At 52.5% G+C, this 17398-nt stretch overlaps 2 pseudogenes across 2 annotated transcripts; both read left to right on the top strand.

Moving 5' to 3' along the window:
• The first annotated feature begins 1304 nt into the window (after window positions 1–1304).
• Window positions 1305–7381, top strand: LOC307070032 (uncharacterized protein SPEM2-like; annotated as a pseudogene). The gene is made up of 7 exons: window positions 1305–1322; window positions 1407–1559; window positions 1722–1779; window positions 1913–3231; window positions 4362–4567; window positions 4844–4939; window positions 7085–7381. The product of its transcript is annotated as an uncharacterized protein SPEM2-like (transcript).
• A 3235-nt stretch (window positions 7382–10616) lies between these two features.
• LOC307070031 lies at window positions 10617–17102 on the top strand (annotated as a pseudogene). Its single transcript has 3 exons — window positions 10617–10819; window positions 11672–13065; window positions 17047–17102. The product of its transcript is annotated as an uncharacterized misc_RNA (transcript).
• The last annotated feature ends 296 nt before the right edge of the window (window positions 17103–17398 follow it).

Here is a 17398-nt window from a genome sequence, read left to right as displayed (position 1 = left end):
ATCCTCTCATTTCGTTTCTAGGGAGGAAGCCCAAGTGGGACTGGGCGGCTGGGGGTCTTGGGCACACGTGAAATGCACTATCCGCTTATTTACTCTTTGGCTTCTTGAAGAAGCTCCATTGGATATTCACATCTAGGTTGGCAATGAATGGAACAAAGAACAAGCACTAGATTGTAAGCCTTCTGAGGGCAGGAACTATGGCTGTTCACTGTAATATCCCCAGCACCTAGCACAGATCTTAACCTATACAGCCGGTACCTCTGACTGAATGAATAGGGAAATTTTTTTTTCTGTAAGGAAATACACTAAGTAATAGTGCTTATGTTTGCATGTTGGGACTAGTGGTCGTTTTTTCTTTGTTTTGACCTTTCTGTACTTTATTGTATTTTGTAATATGTATTATCTTTAGGATAAGAAAAGGTTCTTTCTAAAAGGATGCATTTGTAATGAGGATAAAAAAGCACACTGTAAAAACCTCAAGTTCCAGCTTTGGTGCTCAAACTTTGGACAAGCTACTAAACTGCTCTGTGCCTCAGTTTCTCCATCTGTAAAATGAAGCGAATAATAGTATCTGCTCCCTAGTCTGAGGATCATATGAGAAGATGAGAACAAAAGCATTATACAGTATACATAAGAGGTTACAAACTGGTGTGTTTTGTGTGGCCCATGTTGTTGGCCAGCAGAGTTTAAAATTTGAATTGGTTTGCTACTTTTTTTTTTTTTTTTCTTGTGGTACGCGGGCCTCTCACTGTTTTGGCCTCTCCCATTGCGGAGCACAGGCTCTGGACGCGCAGGCTCAGCGGCCATGGCTCACGGGCCCAGCCGCTCCGCGGCATGTGGGATCTTCCCAGACCGGGGCACGAACCCATGTTCCCTGCATCGGCAGGTGGACTCTCAACCACTGCGCCACCAGGGAAGCCCTGGTTTGCTACTTTTAAAATGTGGATATTTCACAGAGAAATTTGGATTTTTGGCTTCTCTTGAAACTTTTAAAGAACTACAGGCTAGTTCTAAGAAGCCCAACAGGCTACATAAGCTGCCCTAATGTCTCGAACAATGAAATGGAGGAAATGCTATATGCATGATCCAGTCACTATGAAGACTGTCTCTCATCTGTAGCAACCCTGCTTGCAAATCAAGTTAAGCAAGGCCCCATGGAGACAGAAGGAGAGACTGAACTCTGGTGACAAGGCTCCATGTAGTGGGAGCCGAGGGCAGAGACGGCCACATAAAGGGCCTGCTGATTGGATGAAAGATTGGGCACCTCTGCATTGTGACTGCCTGCAACCTGCCTCATTATGACCATGCTCCCTCACCTGTTGGTGGGTGTCCCCAGGTCCTGGCATGAATTCACTGTGGGTCAGGGCCGGTGGGCAGGGGGCATCCCACGGTCCAGGTGGCCCTAGGACGCCCCCCCCACCATGGAAAACCGGCTCTGGTATGACAACTTGGGGTGCTGCCATCAATACCAAGAAAGTACCCAGAATGTGGAGGACTAACTACTCCTGCTGCTGGGCCTTGTCATTCTTGTCAGCATTGGGATCAGCATGGCAACTATGGTCAGCGATGGTTGGGGACCACCAGTAGGGGTGAAGAGGGCAGAGGGTGGGAACCAGCTGCAGACTGCACCTCCGTCTGCAACAACGGTCTTGGCTGGGAATGGGGGTGAGGGTATAGAGCCTGGCCTTCATTTTCACCCACCCCACCCCACCCCACCCCAGATATGGCATGGTCTCCAGAATGCCTTAGACAAGGCCATGTATTGGATTAATCAGAAAAGTAAGTACAGAAGACAGGTAGGGGGCACACCACCCCCGCCATTCCCAGGGCCCTAGAAACCAAGGTCCCCAGGTTCCCAACCCTGAACTCTTCTGACAGTTGCCCTGCCCTCATGGACTCTCGCTTCCCACAGATGAAATCTCGCAGGCTTGTGAAAGTTCCCCCAAACAGCCTCCAGCCAAGCCCAAAGACATCCACGTCCACTGCACCCTGGACTCTGTGGAAGTGAGAATGGCCCGGCCAACTAGCTACTCCTCGTCCTCCTACCATCATCTCCTCAACTGTAGCTGCAGCTGCAGCTGCCGCCCCTGCACCCACCAGCGGAGGCCGAAGATCCGCAGACAATTCCCCTACAGCCGCTCAGGCTTCCGTAGGCCGCATCACAGCCACGGGATGTCACAGCTGCGGCTGATGCCCTCCTTTGATTGGGAGGACCCGGACTTCTGTCTGGAGGAGGAGGACGACCTTTCCTTCCCACAACCAAAGTACCCGTGGGGGTGCTGGGGAGGGCTCTACCAGCAGATGGGCCTGCCCTCCAACGTGGGCCTCTGGGGCCGCCAGGGTGGCATCCTGGCCAGCCTGCCACCACCCTGTCTCTACCTGTCGCCCGAGCTGCACCGCATGCCCAAGCATGTGGAGGCCAAGTCTGAGCTAAGGCTTCAGTCCTTCGGGGCCCCCTGCTCACCATCCCGCATCTAGGGCCACGTGGACACTGACCAGTGGACCTCGTCTCCACCACTTCCCTGATGGCTGCCCCCTAATCCTCATGGGTCCCTGGGGGGCACAGCACTTACCCCACAAGGGGCCATCTCCCGTATGTCTCCTGGGATCAGCAGTGGCGTGGTCTGGAGGGCTCTGAGCCTCCATCCGCCCTGGTGCCTCGGTGCCTCGGGCAGCGCAACTCCCCCCCGGCCCACGGACGGAGCCTCCCCAGCTGTGCTCACAGCCAGCGCAACCGCAGCCCGCGCCCCTCCACGGGACACTTGAACTACTCCCTGGATCCCCACGAGATGCGGCACCGCAGGCCGAATGGGCAGAGATGCTGCCTGTGAGGCGCCCTCTGGCCACCTCCGCCTCCCTCACGGTGCTGGCCGAGGCCTCTACCAGCGGGCCTCGGATCCCAGCTCAGCGCTGCTCCTCCGCCCCTCCCAGACTCTGCCCGACGTCCAGGCTACCGAACACCCTCCACCCCTGCCCACCTTCATGCCACTCAGCTGGAACCCGTGGGACAATGCCAACTACCGGGTATATGACAGACTGGAGCTGAAGTGGCAAGTGCAGGAAGCCAAGTGCGGGCCAACTCGCTGCTACCTTCCACCTCGGCCTTGAGGCCCTCCCTGCATGGAAGCCAGGCTGGGAAAATGAACTGGCCAACAGCTAATGGGGGCGGGTGGGGGGCAGCATGGCATGGAGAGAGGAATAAAGAGCGCCAGGGTCCAGAAAACATTGGCGGTCTGTGGCTTGGAAGCACCACTCCTTCTGCCAGCTTGGGTCCCTGCCCTTGGCTTCCTGCAATAAGAAGCCAGTGTCCCCTTCTTGGCCTGAGGGTCCCCTTGGTTTAGTGGCCACAGCCCTGCCAGCAGGCCCCTCCTGGTCCGATACCATGCACTAAGTAGATCTGCAGCTGCAGACTCCAAACCACTGGTCTCTGGGCACCTCCTCTGTGTCTCAGCTGTCCCTGTCCCCAAAGAGCCTGATACAAGATTCTGCTTCCAAACTGGGAGGTTCCAAATCTGGGCAGGTCCAGCTCCACAGCCAGTGAAGGGCATGAAGAAGGCTGAGGCTCTGGACTCCAGCCAGGCCTTCAGCAGGTCTCTGAGGCCAAGGTCTTCCTAGTCTCAGGAGGGGCCAAGAGATGGAATGTGTCATTTGAACAAGTGAATCAGCGGGCGGTGAGCAAATGACTGACTGCTCGAGGGGAGGTGAGCCGGCCTCCGGGCCCTGTTTGACTGTCCAGGCTCAGCTTACCTGACCCTGGTAACCAGGGAATGCCATACTGGGCCCTCCTTTTCATCCCCCTCCTTCACTGTGACACCACCACCTGCCCCATTATGACCCAGTCTGGCTCCCTGTATATATATGGAGACCAGGGGACCCAGGCAGTCCTGAGACACCAGGCCATGGCTGAGTAAACCCATTACCTACCCAAGCCGTGCTCTGGCACCACCCCCAGGAAATCGCAGGACCTACGAGACTCAATTCTTCTGATCCTGGTAAGCTTCATCTTGCTCAGTGTGTGAATCAATGTGGTGACTCTGGTGAGGGCAGGATCTGGGCAGTGGGGTTGGGGGAGCCCTGGGGTCTTGAAGGGGCTGAAATGGGTGGGCTGCTGCGCTGTGGCCGGACAAGTGTTGGATTTCAGGGCTCACCCTGATCCCGGCCTCCACCCTCCCTTGCTTCCCTCAGCTCTGGATGCATCTGAAGAGATTCTTGCGGGCAGGTTTCAACTGTATTTTCCCCAAAGGTAAGTGGGCGCCAGGGTGGGCTCAGGGTATGTGGGCCTGTCCCCTTTCTTCAATCGCTGCCTTGATTCTCAGCCCCTCAGGAACCCAGGCCCTGTCCAATCCCGCCTTTCCCCACAGACAAGCAAGACAGCTGTGTAGGCAGCCATCGCATGTGCATGCGCTGCTCCGTGGATCCCAGGAACATACGCTCAAGAGTTCCTCCCCGCTTCCGCCATCACCCGAGCTTCCTGCTCGGGCACCCAAACCACCTTGACTCCTGGATACCAGAAACAGATGATGAGACGGCTTCTAAGTGCTGCTGGATGCCGCCTCAGTGTGGACGGGTTTGGGCTTCCACGGAGGCTCCACGGGGACTGTGGAAGTAGGGGGTAGTGGGAGCTGGGGACGCCCCTCCGGTCACAGCCTTAAAGTCCCAAGACACCTTTAACTCCAGGTAAGAGACATCTTCCAAGCTCCGCAGGAGAAGCAAGGTGGACGTGGTTCCACTCCGCCTGCCCCAAGAGAGCAAGACTAAGACCCCAGACTATGAGCCAGCCCAGGCCCCAGCCCGGGCCCAGACCTGCCCCCCAGTTCAGCTCCCTGCACATTCTCCTGCCAAGGCCCAGACCTTCTCCTACAAGCACCCCCCTGAGCACACTACCCCCCAAGCCAAGACCCGCTCCCCAGCCCTCACCCCTGAGCACAGCCCCGCCCAGGTCCATGGCCCTGAGCACACCTCAGCCCATACCCCAGCCCAGACCCAAGCCCAGGCCCCCTCACATGCCTCAGCCCAGTCCCTGGTTCATACATCTCTCTGCACCCTGAACCATGCTCATCTGACCTATACCCATGCCAACACTGTGGTCCCTCCCCAAACTTCTGCCCCTGCCACTACTCCTGCCCTAGCCCCTACACAAGCCCCTGTCCCGATCTCTGCCACAACCTCCGTCCCAGCACTGGTCATGGCCCTGACGACCACTCCAGTCCCTTCCACCACCCCTACCCCCATCCTAGATTCTATTCCCTCTACCTTGTCTGACTTCAGGCAAGGCCTCTCCTCTGGCCATGTGGTCTACGATGCCCGCAGCGTAAAGCAGAACTTATTCCATGTGTGTCCCCCTCAGAACTCTGGGTACTCCAGAAATGACTTGGGTACCCTCTCCAGGCCCCAAGAGGGGCATGGTCTGGTGAGCTCTGGTACAGCTGAGCAAACACTGAAGCAATGTAGTGGGGACAATGCCAAGCCCTCCACAGGACCCATATTGGGTTACATGGAGTTGGGGAATATGGAATGGAAGATCTCAAATGATGCCACAGACAAATTTGTACAATCCAAGACCTTCACTTACTATAGCTTCCACCCTTGCCGGTCTGAGAAGAGAAACAGGGATCCCCAGACTCCAGTCTACCCCCAATTCCTGGTGTACTCCAAGGATGCTGCACCTTCTCAACCTTGCTTCCATTCTGTGACCAGTGCCCAGAGCTCACCATGCACCATGCCTCCCCCATGCACTCTTTCTCTGCTTCTTGATTCTCCCAGATCCTTTGTCCTTCATCAACACAGCAACCACCAGAAGCCCTCCACCTTAATACAAACCCCCACCTTTCCCCCAACCTCCAAGTCTCCTCAGTCTGTCCTCTCTCCCCAGGGCCCCATCCCTCCCCAGTTATCCACTACTTCCCAAACCCAAAACTAGCCCCAACCTCCTGAACTTCATGGGAGTCTAGGTCTCAACCAAGGCTCTGTCCTCCAAAGGACCCCAGGCCTTACCGGAGACACAGGCCTCCCCAAGAACCCAGGCCTTGTTCAAGATCCAGTCCTCCAGGATCTTCGGGTCCTTAACGAACATCCTTACCTCTGCAAGAATCCAAGCCTTTCCCAAGATTCTGACCTTCACAAGAAGCCAGTCATTACGCAAGGGTCTGGCTCCCAGCAGATCTTAGGTTCTACTCTACATGGACGTTTCTTTATAAGGCCATACATCACCCAACCCTCTGACCTCCACAAGAACACATCATTTCTCCAAAGTTCTTACATTCAGAGGAGCTCAGCCTTTATGCATGATTCTGGAGTCTATAGGAATCTAGAACAAAACCAAGAGCCTGTACTCAATAAAAGTCGAGGGCTTTCTCAACAAACTCACTTCCATAATAGCCCACACCCTTTTCAAGATTCTGGATGTGACAAGAGTACAGGTAATGCCCAAGATTCAGGAGTCTCTAGGAGTCCAGACTTTACCCAAGATTCTGGGCCACAGAAGAGTCCATACCTTGCCCAAGACTCTGCAGTCAACAAGAGCTCAGTCCTTTGCCAGGAATCTGGTCTCCATAAGAGCCCAGCCCTTGTGCAAACCCCTCGCCTCCATAAGGGCTCAAGCCTTACCCAAGACTCAGGAGACTACAAGAATCCAGGTCTGACCCAAGATTCTGGAGTCTGCAGGAGCCAAGGCCTTACTCAAGATTCTGACCTCCATAAGAATCCAGGCCTTACCCAAGCCACTGAAGTCAAAAGGAGATGTGGCCTTACCCAAGATGCTGGAATTTACAGGAGCTCAGATCATACCCGTGACCCTAAGTTCCAAAAGAACTCAGGAATTAATCGAGATCCTGGCCCCCATAAGGGTCCAGCCCTTACTCAAGACTCTGGCTTACCCAAGAGACCAGGCCTCCATAACAACTCAGGCCTTATCCCAAACCCTGGCCTTCACAAGAAACCTCTAGGAACTGACTCTGTCCAAGTTTTGGGCCCACATCAGACCCAAAAGTCATTTATATCTGAGGCAGTTCCTCGAAAGGAGGATGCAGGGCAGCACATACCATGGACTTCTGTCCCACCCAGTCACAACTCCTGCTCTGCCAAGGCTCAGGGGGCCTACAATGACCTGCTAACCTCCTCGCAGCGAAAAGGCAGCCAAGACTGTGTGTACCACCCCATTGATACAGTTCCTCCAGCCTGCCAGAACTATCGCCAGATGTCTATGCCTCCAGAAACCAGCTGGAAGCCCTACTGTCCTGGTTCAGGCATCCGGCTAGGGTGTGTGGTCTTTGACGCCCGCCGGAGACAGCGGGCAGGGACAAGTGCAAAGCTCTGTCTCCCAGGTGCCTTCACCGAGAGACTTCCAACTGCCGGAGTCAAGCTCCAGCGAGTCCGGGGATAACCGAGGGATGGGTAGCATCGGGGAAGGAAATAAATCTATCACACTTCTTAAAGAATCAGCATTGCATGTTTCTCTCTCTTCTTTATTGTTTACAATCACAGGTTTATATATTGTAGTTGATTACTTTACCAGGTACGTGACCAAACAATCTTAGCACAATCAAACCTCAAAATGTTCTATAAAGATTTTTTTAAAAAAAATATCCCCTAGTTTCTAGATGTCCTATTAAAATATTTCAACCTTTTACAATGGTTCCATGAAAATATTTACAATGTACCCTGCATGCCCTTTCTCGTTGTTTCCTTGAACTGAGACAGTGTTTTCTCCCTATCCTAGCAACCAATTCTGCTCTAAGCATTTGCTTTTCTATAATTAATCTTCGTTTATAATAGAACCATAAATTTCTATATCATCAGGAACTTCGGCCCATGGCCATAACTCCATACTCGAGGGTGTTTTTCATGAAAACATCCCCTTAGTTCCAGGCTCTTATTTCTTTACCCATTTCCCCGGGGCTTTAGTGGGTACTTCCCATTCTGTGGTAGTTTCAGGAGGGGGAGTCCTAGAGAAATTTTTCTTTCACGTGGAGCAACATCCCCCCAAAATTGCCCCTATATTTAAATTTATTATCATAAAACATAACAACAGAGCTGTAGTCCACCTTCCTGGCACGCCGCTGCCTTGCAGTTTCGCCTTCCGTTGCTTCATGACTTTGTCATGGTGCAATGGCTCCAGGATGGCTTCCAACATCCAACAACTCACCAGAGACCATCAAGGAGTGGGGATATCAGTGTGTGATGAGAAACTTAGAAAAAGAGGTGACAGATAAGCATGAGGAATAAAGAGACAAGAGAATTGTTCTGTGGGTCTTTGAAGACATCCACCCCAGCCCCATCCCACAGGGCCTGATGAGGACCGAAACTATCCCTGCTTTCCCTCCATCGCTGTCTAGCTAAATCCGTTATCCCCAAGGCCCTAGAACTGCACTGTCAATTACAGTAGCCACTAGCCAAAGGCCTATTAGAATGTAAGTTAGTTAAAATTAAGGAAAATTAATTCTATTAAAAATTAAGTTAAAAAGTTAAAAATTCTCTTCCTCAGGGAACAGAATTTCCCTGACATCCAATTCTGTTCCCTGGCGGTGCAGTTGTTGGGACTTGGTGCTTTCACTGCTGTGGCTGGTTTTCAATCCCTGGTCAGGGAACTCAGACCCCGCAAGCTTCATGGATTGGCCAGAAAAAAAATTCTGTTCCTCACTGCCATGATCTTCTAAGTGCTCAGTAGCCACGTGGGGCTAGCGGCTACTGTATTGGACGGCACAGATTTAGAACATTTCCATCATCATGGAAAATGCTATTGCAGAGCAGTGCTTTAGAGTTTAGAGCAATTTGCCTTTCCCTGTCACCCACCCCCAGCATCTTAAAGCTCCCCCAGAGGGCAGAGAACTTAGTTCTTTTTAGGGTGGCTCAGAAGCCACCCTCTGGGGAGGAGGTAACATGTAGGGATGGATGCCCAATGCCTGATTTCCCCAGACTGTGAGAAAGAGCCCAGGCTTCAGTTTTCCTCATCTGGTCTCTTGAGTCACGACCACATGTATGGAAACTTGCCCCCACATGCTGGGCTGTGTTTGGGGCTCTTGGTTACTGAGGGAGAAGACCTCTCTTTGTCAGTGAGTAGGAAACCTTGTGTTTTAGGCTCCCCAAATTGAGGCCTGGATTCTGAGGGTCCCCTCCTTCATAGGCCTCTAATTTTTTCGAGGTGTCTGCACTTAATTTTCTTGCTCATGGACTTAGGCCTAGTTCACTGTGGAGACAGAACCCTGGGGAAAAGGAATGTAAGAATTCCTGGTCCAGTATGCATTGGTCTAATCTGTGAGCGTGTCTCTGGTGTCCTATCTTTCTGTCCTATTATTCTGGCTCCTAGTTTCATCCTGGACTTAAGCTGTGTCCACGATAGCACTGTTTGCTGAAAGCCATTTCCTTCCCCTGATAATTTTTCATTGTCCTGCCCTAGCCCAGCTGGGGTTTCCTCTGGACTTGATTTTCAGTCCTGATAACTCTTCTGTATACACACATAAGCTGCGACATTCCAAAGTGTTTTCCCTGCCACCACTTGTGTGTCTGAGGTGGGCAACACTAATATGTCCCTTCCCTGAGTCAGATGTCCATCCCTGGGTCACTACATGCACACTATCGGCATGTTCTTGTCTAACGTTACCACCACCGATTCCAAGGAGATACGTCCCAGCTGGAGAGCCCATTTCCAACACCTCTCTGGCTCAGCTCCGACCTTGGGCAAGTCATGTGCAACCTTTCTAGGCTTGCAGTCTCATCTCTATCTGAAGTTGTAATTGCACGCAAGAACCCTTCTAGATTAAAATGACCAGGGCGCCTCTACTCCCAAGTGAGATGTAGAGTCCCCTATTTCTCCGCATGCCCTAGTGTATGCCCCTCATTATTGTTATTCAGATCCGTCCTATTAGGCCTCTGTTCTAAACCCAAGGAGTGTTTGTGCGGTTGACCTGACCTTGTAAAGACACAGAATAGTTTATCTCTATAGAAGCTACAACTTCCATCAGGCACTACTTCAAGGGAACGGGAAAGGATGTGGGTGCGTGGCCCCAACGCCCTGGTAGCTTTGAAGACAAACTACAACTCACAGGATAGCCGCGAGATCTCCGCAGAGCGAAAGGAGTGACTGAACTCTGAGTGGAGGCCGGGCTGGTCCGGAACCACCCCGACAGTCTCCCAAAAGAGGCGTGGTTATAATTTAGGGGCGTGGCCTTGCCGGCAGCAGGAAGAAGTTACCTGTTGAATCTTCCTCTCCATTCACTTCCCAGCCTTTGTAGCTAACACTAAGAGGGAAGCCGCAAACCACTACCCTCTTCTGAAAAACAGGTAAGGGGACGTAGGCAAGGGGCAGCGAAGGAGGCTATTGCATTCCTTCAGAGGGGCCAAACAGCTACTTTCTACCTGCTGAGTCAGGTGAACCGTTCCATGGGGACGGGGACCAGCACATGAGGAAAGGGCAAGGACGGAGGAGGTATCTATTTGTTCGCTTTCAAGACTAAATATAGGGCCCTTCGTCTGCAGACCCATTGGCGCACTGTGTCTTGCGAACCCTCCTGGCCTCTGGAAGAGCAAAGAATGGGGGCCAGTTTTCCACAGCAAAAGGAACGGCCCGTCTGGGCTTCCTCCCCTCTGTGTATTTCCTAGCTCCAAAACGACAGAGCCGTATGGTTTCTGCGGTGTGGGGGAGTGCTCCCTGGTGGGGCCCACCGCGCCCAGCCCCTGCCCGGCCGCTCACGGACATCGACTTCTGCTCTGGGGCACAGCAGCAAGAACTAACCCAGCTGATCCAGGAGCTGGGTGTGCAGGCGAGCTGGAGTGAAGGTCCCAAGCCAGGACCAGATCTCCTCCAGGCCAAGGACTTTGCTTGGTAAGTAACCATCCCAGCCTTCGGGAACTTGCAGCTCTCAGCTCCGCCTCACCCTGCCCCAGCTCTGGATCACGCCTTTTACGATCCCTTCTCTTTCCTTAGGTCAACGTGGTGACTCTGGTCAGGGCAGGATCTGGGCAGTGGTGTTGGGGGAGCCCTAGGGTCTTGAAGGGGCTGAGGTGGGAGGGCTGCTGGGGTGTGGCCGGGCAAGGGTTGGATTCCAGGGCTCACGCTGCTCCCGGCCTCCCCCGTCCCCTGCTTTCTTCAGCTATGGAGGCATCTGAAGGGGCCCTTGTGGGCACTTTTCAATCATATTTTCCCCAAAGGTGAGTGGACACCAGCGTGTGCTAAGGGGATGTGGGCCTGTCCCGGTCCCATCTCGCCTTTCCCCGCAGACAAGCAAGACAGCTGTGTAGGCAGCCATCGCATGTGCATGTGCTGCTCCATGGATCCCAAGAACCTGTGCTCAAGAGTTCCTCCCCGCTTCCGCCATCGCCCAAGCTTCCTGCTCGGGCACCCAAACCACCTTGACTCCTGGATACCAGACAAAATGATGAGAAGGCCTCTAAGTGCTGCTGGATGCCGCCTCAGTGTGGGTGGGCTTGGGCTTCCATGGAGGCTCCACGGGGACTGTGGAAGGAGGGGGTAGTGCGAGCTGGGGAGGCCCCTCTGGTCACAGCCTTAAAGTCCCAAGCCACCTTTAACTGCAGGTAAGAGACATCTTCCAAGCTCCGCAGGATGAGCAAGGTGGACGTGGTTCCACTCTGCCTGCCCCAAGAGAGCAAGACTAAGACCCCAGACTATGACCCAGCCCAGGCCCCAGCCCGGGCCCAGACCTGAACCCCATTTCAGCTCCCGGCGCATTCTCCTGCCAAGGCCCAGATTTTCTCCTCAGCCCATGCCCCTGAGCACAAGCCCCCCACCCCAGGCCGAGACTTGTTCCCGAGGCCACGCCCATGAGCACACTTCCTCCAAGGCCCAGGCCTTCTGCCTAGTTCACCCCACTGGGAACACTCCTGCCAAAGCTCAGACCTTCTTCTCCACCTACTCCTCTGAGCACGCTCCAGCTCAGGCCCAGACTTGCTCCACATTCCAGCCCCCTGCGCACACCATCCCCCAGGCCCAGACCCCCTCCGAACCCTCAGCCCTCAGCACGGCCCTGTCCATTTCCATGACCCTGAGCATACCACAGCCCATACCCCAACCCAGGTCCAAGCCCAGGCCCCCTCAACATGCCTCAGCCCAGTCCCTGGGTCACAATTCTCTCTGCACCCTGACCTATGCTCGTCTGACCTATACTCATGCCAACACTCTGGCCCGTCCCACAACTTGTGCCCCAGTCCCTCCCCCAACTTCTGACCCTGCAACTACTCCTGCCCTAGCCCCTACACTAGCACCTGTAACAAACTCTGCCACAACCTCTGTCCCAGCACTGGTCATGGCCCTAACGACCACTCCAGTCCCTTCCACCACCCCACCGCCATCCTAGATTCTATTCCCTCTAACTTGTCTGCCTTCAGCCAAGGCAGCTCCTCCGGCCATGTGGTCTACGGTGCCCACAGGGTTAAGCAGAACTTATTCCATGTGTGTCCCCCTCAGAACTCTGGGTACTCCAGAAATGACTTGGGTACCCTCTCCAGGCCCCAAGAGGGGCATGGTCTGGTGAGCTCTGGTACAGCTGAGCAAACACTGAAGAAATGAGGTGGGGACAGTGCCAAGCCCTCCACAGGATCCATATTGGGTTACGTGGAGTTGGGGAATATGGAATGGAAGATCTCAAATGGTGCCAAAGACAAATTTGTACAGTCCAAGACCTTCCCTTACTGTAGCTTCCATCCTTGCAGGTCTGAGAAGAGAAACACGGATCCCCAGACCCCAGTCTACCCCTAATTCTTGGTGTACTCCAACATGCTGAACTTTCTCAACCTTGCTTCCATTCTCTGACCAGTGCCCAGAGCTCACCATGCACCATGTCTCCCAAATGCACTCTTTCTCTGCCTCTTGTTTCTACCAGATCCTTTGTCCTTCATCAAAACAGCAACCAACAGAAGCGCTCCAACTTAATACGAACCCCCACCTTTCCCCCAACCTCCTAGTCTCCTCACTCTGTCCTCTCTCCCCAGGTTCCCATCCCACCCCAGTTATCCGCTACTTCCCGAACCAAAAACCAGCCCCTGAACTTCATGAGAGTCTAGGCCTCAAGCAAGGCTCTATCCTCCAAAGGACCCGAGGCCATTCAAAAGACTGTAGAGTTTCAGAAAACCAGGACGTACCCCAAATCCAGGCCTCCACAAGAACCCAGGCCTTACCCGAGACGCAGGCCTCCCCAAGAACCAAGGCCTTGCTCAAGATCCAGGCCTCCACAAGCTTCCAGCCCTTACCCAAGACCCTTACCTCTGCAAGAATCGAAGCCTTTCCCAAGACTCTGAACTTCAGAAGAATCCAGTCATTACCCAAGATTCTGGCTCCCAGAAGATCTTAGGTTCTACTCTACATGGACGTTTCTTTAAAAGCCCATATCTCACGCAACTCTCTGGTCTCTGCAAGAACACATCATTTCTCCAAACTTCTTACATTAATAGGAGCTCAGGCTTCATGCACGATTCTGGAGTCTATAGGAATCTTGAGAGAAACCAAGGGACTGTACTCTATAAAAGTCAAGCGCTCTCCCAAAAAACAGGCTTCCATAATAGCCCACACCCTTCTCAAGATTCTGGATGTGACAAGATTACAGGTAATGCCCAAGATTCAGGAGTCTCTGGGAGTCCAGACTTTACCCAAGACTCTGGGCCACAGAAGAGTCCATACATTGCCCAAGACTCTGCAATCAACAAGAGCTCAGTCCTTTGCCAGGAATCTGGTGTCCATAAGAACCCAGGCCTTGTGCAAACCCCTCACATCTATAAGGGCTCAAGACTTACCCAAGACTCAGGAGACTACAAGAATCCAGGTCTGACCCAAGATTCTGGCATCTGCAGAAGCCAAGGCCTTACTCAAGATTCTGACCTCCATAAGAATCCAGGCCTTACCCAAGCCACTGAAGTCAAAAGGAGATGTGGCCTTACACAAGATGCTGGAATTTACAGAAGCTCAGAACATACCCATGACCCTAACTTCCACAAGGACACAGGAATTAATCGAGATCCTGGCCCCCATAAGGGTCCAGCCCTTACTCAAGACTCTGGCTGACCCAAGAGACCAGGCCTCCATAACAACTCAGGCCTTATCCCAAACCCTGGCCTCCACAAGAACCCAGGCCTTGCTCAAGATCCAGGCCTACACAAGCTTCGAGGCCTTACCCAAGACTCTTACCTCTGCAAGAATCCAAGACTCTGAACTACAGAAGAACCCAGTCATTACACAAGATTCTGGCTCCCAGAAGGTCTTAGGTTCTACTCTACATGGACGTTTGTTTAAAAGGCAGTATCACACCCAACCCTCTGGTCTCCACAAGAACACATCATTTCTCCAAATTCCTTACCTTCAGAGGAGCTCAGGCTATATGCAGGATTCTGGAGTCTATAGGAATCTAGAGCGAAACCAAGAGGCTGTACTCTATAAAAGTCAAGGCCTTTCCCAAAATAGCCCACACCCTTCTCAAGACTCTGGATGTGGCAAGACTGTAGAGTTTCCAGAAACCCAGGACTTACCCCAAATCCAGGCCTCCGCAAGAACCCAGGCCTTACCCGAGACGCAGGCCTCCCCAAGAACCAAGGCCTTGCTCAAGATCCAGGCCTCCACAAGCTTCCAGCCCTTACCCAAGACCCTTACCTCTGCAAGAATCGAAACCTTTCCCAAGACTCTGAACTTCATAAGAATCCAGTCATTTCCCAAGATTCTGACTCCCAGAAGATCTTAGGTTCTACTCTACATGGACGTTTCTTTAAAAGCCCATATCTCACGCAACTCTCTGGTCTCTGCAAGAACACATCATTTCTCCAAACTTCTTACATTAATAGGAGCTCAGGCTTCATGCACGATTCTGGAGTCTATAGGAATCTTGAGCGAAACCAAGGGACTGTACTCTATAAAAGTCAAGCGCTCTCCCAAAAAACAGGCTTCCATAATAGCCCACACCCTTCTCAAGATTCTGGATGTGACAAGAGTACAGGTAATGCCCAAGATTCAGGAGTCTCTGGGAGTCCAGACTTTACCCAAGACTCTGGGCCACAGAAGAGTCCATACATTGCCCAAGACTCTGCAATCAACAAGAGCTCAGTCCTTTGCCAGGAATCTGGTCTCCATAAGAACCCAGGCCTTGTGCAAACCCCTCGCATCTATAAGGGCTCAAGACTTACCCAAGACTCAGGAGACTACAAGAATCCAGGTCTGACCCAAGATTCTGGCATCTGCAGAAGCCAAGGCCTTACTCAAGATTCTGACCTATATAAGAAGCCAGGAATTACCCAAGCCACTGAAGTCAAAAGGAGATGTGGCCTTACCCATGATGCTGGAATTCACAGAAGCTCAGAACATACCCATGACCCTAACTTCCACAAGGACACAGGAATTAATCGAGATCCTGGCCCCCATAAGGGTCCAGCCCTTACTCAAGACTCTGGCTTACCCAAGAGACCAGGCCTCCATAACAACTCAGGCCTTATCCCAAATCCTGGCCTCCACAAGAACCCAGGCCTTGCTCAAGATCCAGGCCTACACAAGCTTCGAGGCCTTACCCAAGACTCTTACCTCTGCAAGAATCCAAGACTCTGAACTTCAGAAGAACCCAGTCATTACCCAAGATTCTGGCTCCCAGAAGGTCTTAGGTCCTACTCTACATAGACGTTTGTTTAAAAGGCAGTATCACACCCACCCTCCGGTCTCCACAAGAACACATCATTTCTCCAAATTCCTTACATTCAGAGGAGCTCAGGCTATATGCAGGATTCTGGAGTCTATAGGAATCTAGAGCGAAACCAAGAGGCTGTACTCTATAAAAGTCAAGGCCTTTTCCAAAATAGCCCACACCCTTCTCAAGACTCTGGATGTGGCAAGACTGTAGAGTTTCCAGAAACCCAGGACTTACCCCAAATCCAGGCCTCCCCAAGAACCCAGGCCTTACCCGAGACGCAGGCCTCCCCAAGAACCAAGGCCTTGCTCAAGATCCAGGCCTCCACAAGCTTCCAGCCCTTACCCAAGACCCTTACCTCTGCAAGAATCGAAGCCTTTCCCAAGACTCTGAACTTCAGAAGAATCCAGTCATTACCCAAGATTCTGGCTCCCAGAAGATCTTAGGTTCTACTCTACATGGACGTTTCTTTAAAAGCCCATATCTCACGCAACTCTCTGGTCTCTGCAAGAACACATCATTTCTCCAAACTTCTTACATTAATAGGAGCTCAGGCTTCATGCACGATTCTGGAGTCTATAGGAATCTTGAGCGAAACCAAGGGACTGTACTCTATAAAAGTCAAGCGCTCTCCCAAAAAACAGGCTTCCATAATAGCCCACACCCTTCTCAAGATTCTGGATGTGACAAGAGTACAGGTAATGCCCAAGATTCAGGAGTCTCTGGGAGTCCAGACTTTACCAAAGACTCTGGGCCACAGAAGAGTCCATACATTGCCCAAGACTCTGGGCCACAGAAGAGTCCATACATTGCCCAAGACTCTGCAATCAACAAGAGCTCAGTCCTTTGCCAGGAATCTGGTGTCCATAAGAACCCAGGCCTTGTGCAAACCCCTCGCATCTATAAGGGCTCAAGACTTACCCAAGACTCAGGAGACTACAAGAATCCAGGTCTGACCCAAGATTCTGGCATCTGCAGAAGCCAAGGCCTTACTCAAGATTCTAACCTCCATAAGAATCCAGGCCTTACCCAAGCCACTGAAGTCAAAAGGAGATGTGGCCTTACACAAGATGCTGGAATTTACAGAAGCTCAGAACATACCCATGACCCTAACTTCCACAAGGACACAGGAATTAATCGAGATCCTGGCCCCCATAAGGGTCCAGCCCTTACTCAAGACTCTGGCTTACCCAAGAGACCAGGCCTCCATAACAACTCAGGCCTTATCCCAAACCCTGGACTCCACAAGAACCGTCTGGGAACTGACTCTGTCCAAGTTTTGGGCCCACATCAAACCCAATAGTCATTTATATCTGAGGCAGTTCCTCAAAAGTAGGATGCAAGGCAGCACATACAATGCATTTCTCTCCCACCCAGTCAGAACTCCTGCTCTCCCAAGGCTCAAGTGGCCTACAATGACCTGCTAACCTCCTCACAGCGCACACCAGCAAAGACTGGGTGTACCACCTCATGGATACAGTTCCACCAGCCTGACAAAACTATCGCCAGATGTCTACGCCTCCCAAAACCAGCTGGAAGCCCTACTGTCCTGGGTCAGGCAACCGGCTAGGGCATGTGGTCTTTGTCGCCTGTCAGAGACAGTTCAGAGCAGGCAGGGACAAGTGCGAAGCTCTGTCTCCCAGGCGCCTTCACCGAGAGACATCCAACAACTCACCGGAGACCGTCAAGCAGTGGGGATATCAGTGTGTGATGAGAAACTTAGAAAAAGAGGGGACAGATAAGCATGAGGAATAAAGAGACAAGAGAATTGTTCTGTGGGTCTTTGAAGA

Source organism: Hyperoodon ampullatus, assembly GCF_949752795.1.
Source record: "Hyperoodon ampullatus genome assembly, contig: scaffold_583, whole genome shotgun sequence".
In the NCBI taxonomy this organism is placed as follows: domain Eukaryota; kingdom Metazoa; phylum Chordata; class Mammalia; order Artiodactyla; family Ziphiidae; genus Hyperoodon; species Hyperoodon ampullatus.
This window is presented reverse-complemented; position numbering and strand designations above follow the sequence as displayed.